This window comes from Rhinolophus sinicus, chromosome 8, assembly GCF_057876585.1.
Source record: "Rhinolophus sinicus isolate RSI-liver-muscle chromosome 8, RSI-T2T, whole genome shotgun sequence".
Lineage (NCBI taxonomy): Eukaryota > Metazoa > Chordata > Mammalia > Chiroptera > Rhinolophidae > Rhinolophus > Rhinolophus sinicus.
Genome location: NC_142508.1, coordinates 26,351,349 through 26,357,526, shown reverse-complemented (window position 1 = coordinate 26,357,526; position 6,178 = coordinate 26,351,349). Strand labels below are relative to the sequence as shown.

General features: G+C 39.9%; 2 pseudogenes; both read left to right on the top strand.

Moving 5' to 3' along the window:
* The first annotated feature begins 1,231 nt into the window (after positions 1-1,231).
* On the top strand, positions 1,232-1,629 carry LOC148757389 (small ribosomal subunit protein eS24 pseudogene; annotated as a pseudogene).
* A 3,936-nt stretch (positions 1,630-5,565) lies between these two features.
* LOC141567717 (large ribosomal subunit protein eL39 pseudogene) lies at positions 5,566-5,817 on the top strand (annotated as a pseudogene).
* The last annotated feature ends 361 nt before the right edge of the window (positions 5,818-6,178 follow it).

Here is a 6,178-nt window from a genome sequence, read left to right as displayed (position 1 = left end):
CTTGGCTAATACTGCTCTTGCCCCACTGTGGTGATTCCCTGACACCCTGACCCACCCAATTCACACACCCAGCTCGAACCTCTTTCAGAGGCTTATCCACACAAGTGGCTGGCCTTTGCCCATGCTGTGGACTTTCCTAAAATCTCTAAAAGGTACACAAACCAGAAACAAGCAGTGGCTGGCCTTGGCAAGCCCTGTACCTCTTGCTAAGTGGCCCCAAGCCCAGCACTAGTGGCAGCCAGCCTTGGTTCACAGCCTAACTACACCCAGGTGTCTCTAAGCCCAGCACAGGCTGCTACTAACCACAAATCACTTTTTAGCTGCTACCAGGTGGACTTAGGCCAGACATGGACAGCAGCAGACCTTGGCCTGCACAAGAGTCCATCCCAACAAGCCCCAGAATCAACACACCTGGTGGCTGGCTTCAGACCAGAGAGCACCATCCAATTAGTGCCACAAATGACACACCCAAAGGACACACTGGGCAGGCACCAGAGTCCCACTAAAGCAAATCCTGTTCTGTGGGATCAGCTCCTGCACAACAACTCATCTGCTGTAGCCACAGCCAGTCCTCACAATCAGTCAGCCTGATGTCAGTCTCATCTGCTGACATGCCAATATCAATCAAGGCTCAATTACAACAGGAGGGCACACACAATCCACACAAGGGACACTCCTGGAGCACCTGACTCAGGTGAACAGAGAGACAGCACCACTGGGCCCACAAGAACTTACATATAAGGCCACTCTGCCAAGACTGGGATACATAGTAGCTCTACCTAATCTACCTAATACATAGAAATAAACGCAGGGAGGCAGCCAAAATCAGGAGACAAAGAAATATATTTCAAATGAAAGAACTCCAGGACAAAACTTCAGAGAAAGAACTAAACAAAATGGAGGCAAGTGCTCTACTAGACACAGAGTTCAAAACACTCATTGGAAGGATGCTCAATGATCTCAGGGAGAATGCCAACAAAGAGATAGGAAATATAAAATAGGAGATAGCAAATATTTAAAAAAGAACCAGTCAGAAATGGAGACTACCATAACTGAAATGAAGAATACATTAGATGAAATCAACAGCAGGTTAGATGAAGCAGAAGATCAAATCAGCTAATTGAAAGGTAAGGCAGCGGAAAACACCCAATCAGAACAGTACAAAGAAAAAGGAATTTTAAAAAATGAAGATAGCTTCTTTTTCCTGGCTGTTTGAGGATTGGATGGCATCATGAATGACACAGTAACTCTCTAGACTAGGAAGTTTGTGACCAACAGACTACCTCAACAGAAACCAATGGTTATGATGTTCTTCACCCTGGGAGGGCAACAGTACCTAAGACAGAAATTCGAGAAAAATTAGCCAAAAGGTACAAGACCACACTAGGTGTCATCTTTGTATTTGGATTCACAACCCATTTTGGTGGTGGGAAGACAACTGGCTTTGGCATGATTTAGGATTCCTTGGATTACACAAAGAAAAATGAACCCAAAGATAGACTTGCAAGACATGGTCTGTATAAGAAGATTTCAAGACAATGGCAAAAGGAACACAAGAACAGAATGAAGAAATGGAGACAGCAAAGGCTGGCAAAAAGTGAGCTGGAGAATAGACAACAGAAGAAGTAAAGATTCTTCAGTGACTATATCTGTGGTGATTGTGCAGATTTTTCATGATATGATTAATAAACTAAGAACTTTTTTAAAATGAGGGCAGTTTAAGGGACCTCTGGGACAAGATCAAGCATACCAACATTCACATCTTAGGGGTATCAGAAGGAGAAGAGAGAAAGGAATTGAAAACCTATTTTCAATGAAGAAACAATGACTGAAAACCTCCCTAACCTGGCGAAGGACACACAAGTCCAGGAAGCACAGAGCGTTCCAAGCAAGATGAACCCAAACAGGCCCACACCAAGACACATCATAAATGAAATGCCAAAGGTTAAATACAAAAAGAGAATCTTAAAAGCAGCAAGAGAAAAGCAGTTAGTTACATACACGGAAGCCCCCATAAGACTGTCAGGTGATTTCTCAACAGAAACTCTTCAGGCCAGAAGGGATTGGCAGGAAATATTCAAAGTGATGAGAAACGAGGACCTACAACCAAAATTACTCCACCCAGTCATTTAGAATCAAAGGACAGATAAAGAGCTTTCTAGACAAGAAAAAAGCTGAGGGAGTTCATTACCACCAAATCAGTAATACAAGAAATGTTAAAGGGACTTCTTTAAGAAGAAGGAGAAAATAAACAAATATTAATAAATAATAATAAGAAAATTTTGCAAAGAAAAAATATTCTCACTGACAAAGGCAAACACACAATAAAAGCAGTAGATCAACAAACACTAAAGCTAGTACAAAGGTTAAAGACAAAAGTGAGATCATGTGTAATTACAACAGTAACTTAAGGGGTGCACACAAACACACACACACATAAAAGAAGTATAATAAAAAATGACAAAAACAAACATGGAGGGGTGAGAAAAATGGTAATGATTTTAGAATGTTTTCTAACTTAAGCAAATATCAACTTAAAATAGACTGCTATAAATATATCTTGGCATATATGAAGCACATGGTAACCACAAATCAAAAATCTACAAGCAATAAACAAGACATAAAGAGAAAGGAATCCAAAACAAACATCAACATGTAAGAGAAGCGAGCAAGTGAATAAAAAGGAACACAGAACTACAAAAACAGCCAGAAAACAATTAATAAAATGGAAATAACTACATACCTATCAATATTTACTTTATATGTAAATGGATTAAATACTGCAATCAAAAGATACATGGATAAAGAAGAGGTATTACATACGAGTCTGACAAGTAAGTTCACAAACTTGTTGCAATGATGTTGCTAACCTTTTTTTGATATCAGAGGGATTGTTCATTGTGAATTAGTACCAACTGGACAAACAGTTAACCAAGTTTACTATTTGGAAGTGCTGAAAAGGCTGCTTGAAAAAGTTAGACGACCTAAACTTTTCGCCAACAATTCAGGGCTCTTGCATCAGGACAATGCACCAGCTCACACAGCACTATCTGTGAGGGAGTTTTTAGCCAGTAAACAAATAACTGTATTGGAACACCCTCCCTACTCACCTGATCTGACCCCCAATGACTTCTTTCTTTACCCGAAGATAAAGGAAATATTGAAAGGAAGACATTTTGATGACATTCAGGACATCAAGGGTAATAAGATGACAGCTCTGATGGCCATTTAAAGATTTCTAAAATTGCTTTGAAGCGTGGACTAGGCACTGGTATCAGTGCATAGCTTCCCAAGGGGTGACCATAGTGATATTCAGCAATGAAGCATGTAGCAGTTTTTCTAGGATGAGTTCATGAACATAATTGTCAGACCTCGTATATACACTGGAATATTACTTGGCCATAAAAAAGAATGAAATTTTACCATTTGCAACAACATGGATGGACCTAGAGTGTATTATGCTAAGTGAAATAAGTCAGACAGGGAAAAACAAATACCATATGATTTCACTTATATGTGGAATCTAAAAAACAAGATAAATGAACAAAACAGAAACAAACTCATAGATACAGAGAACAAACTGATGGTTGCCAGGTGGGGGGCGGGGTTGGGAGGAGGGATGAAAAGGTGAAGGGATTAAAACCACCTGGGGAGTCTGTGAAAATTCCAGTGCTGAGGCCACACCCTAGACAACATAAATGATTTCTATCATAGGTTTGAAACCAAGTTGTTAGTCTGTTTTAAAGTTCCCTGGGCGATTGATTAAAATTAGATAGCCAGGATTCAAAGTTCAGCAAAGCCAATTATCCATTCTCTCTGAGTCTCAGTTTCCTCATCTGTAAAATGGTAATAATCTAGTGTCTAATTTATAAAGTTGTAAGGATGGAGTGAGTTAATTCATGTCAAAATCTCAGCACAGTTCTTAAACATTATTTCTTAGCATCAAGTTTCCTCTTGTCTTCCCAGTTTTAAATCTTAGAGCCTCCCAAATCTTTAGCTTTTCCTCATCCCCTATGTTGTCCTGTATCAAGTTGCTTTGTTATGGCTCCAGGCACCACCTCTGACTCCAAGCTGTGTAGTTGGTGGCTTGTCCAGGCTCATTGCCTCCACCAAAGACCATGGGACAGGCATTGAAGGGTCCAACACTAAAGAACACACTGCAGACAGAAGACAGTTACAGGTAGCATGAGCAACTGGCCCAGTTTGCTCAGGATGAAGGAGTTTCCCAGGATGGGGGAATTTCAGTATTAAAAGCAAGACAGTCCTGCGCTACCAGAATGGTTGGTCACCCTAGTCGAACATCCAGAAAATCATTGCAGAAAGGAGTTATCTTTAAGGAAGTTGATTAGCAGGAAGTCAGTCTCAAGGTTAGGCTCCTGGACAAGGATGTTTCGAGAAGAGAAGGGACTACAAGAACCAGGCAGGACCCCAGCCCTGGAGACAACAGGCCAGTGCCTTGCAAGGGATGCAAGAACCTAGTTAACAAAACTGGAATTCCAGAAGGCAATTATAATGGCAAATTCCAATAGGTAGCATGAATATTGAGCTAAAAATGCTCAAATCCTGAAAATCTAAACACACTGAACTATATATGGAGGTCTCAGCCCCAAGGAAATGAAGTACAGATGCTGGCTGAAGCCCCTTGCCCTGCAGGATCTGCTCTTGACATCCCCCCCTGTTTTTTTTACTTTTTTTTTTTTTTTTTTTTTTTTTGCTGAACATTCCTTTAATGACATGTAGCTATCAGTAGAAAGCACATTTGAAGATACTTTTTTTAAATTAATAAGTAAACAAAATCTCTCTCTTTAAGTTAAATGCAATGTTTCAATGCTAAGTGAGGAATTGGCGAATTTTCCAAAGAAACTACAGAAAAAAAAGATCCTGAAAGTGGATATTAAGAATATTTTCATCATTATGGGCTGTGTTGTTAGAGTGATATGTATCACCTATAACAACTTTCCTATCTGCACATTTTAAAACATGGGAACAGAATTACTTAACCCAGATAAAAATCCTCCAAAGGAAGTATTTCAGTAGGCATTGAATCCATTTTGATGAGTTTTAAAAGACTGTCATAAGACAAGATGGATATCGTAAACTGAATTTCAATAAATCTTAGGATGATGTGTGAAATTAGAAACTGATTTTTTACATTTTTAATTGTGGTAAATATACACAATATAAAAATTACCTTCCTCACCAGTTTTAAGTGTACAATTCAGTAGTGTTAAGAATATTAACATTGTTGTGCAACCAATCTCCAGAACCTTTTGATCTTGTAAAACTGGAGCTCTATAACCATTGAACCACAACTCCCCATTTCCCCCACCCTCTGTGTCTTGCAACCACCATTCTATTTTCTGTCTTTATGAGTCTGACTACTCCAGATGCCTCGTGTAGTGGAATCATAACATAAAGTATTTGTGTTTTTTGTGACTGGCTTATTTTAGGTAGTAGAATGGCCTCAAGGTCCATCCATGTTGCAGCATGTGTCAGAATTTCCTTCCTTCTTAAGGCTGAATAATACTCTATTGTGTGCATAGACCACATATTGTTTATCCATTCATGCATCAATGGACGTTTGGATACTTCCAGCCCTTGGCGATTGTGAATAGTGCTGCTATGGCTCTCTTTCTCCGCCATGTGGTGTGTGTGATTGACTTCCTCGCCAAGTCTTCTTACAAAACTTTCAGGATCAAGCAGTTCCTGGCCAGGACAGAATTAACCCATTCTCCAATGGATTTGATGAAAACTGGAAATAAAATCAGGTACAACTCCAAGAGGAGACACTGGAGAAGAGCCAAGCTGGATCTGTGATCACGTATGAGATGGCACACATACAAGGTCGGACAATTACATTCAATGACTCACCCTAGAAAAAGCACTACATACCTCATTGCTGAATATCACTATGGTCACCTTCGAAGTACTCTCCTTGGGAAGCTATGCACTGATGCCAGCACCTAGTTCACCCTTCAAAGCAATTTTGGAACTTTTTCTGGAATGGCCATCAGAGCTTTCGTCGTATTACTCTTGATGTCCTAAATGTCATCAAAATGTCTTCCTTTCAATATTTTCTTTATCTTTGGGTAAATACAGAAGTCACTGGGGGCCAGATCAGGTGAGTAGGGAGGGTGATCCAATACAGTTATTTGTTTACTGGCTAAAACCCCCCTCA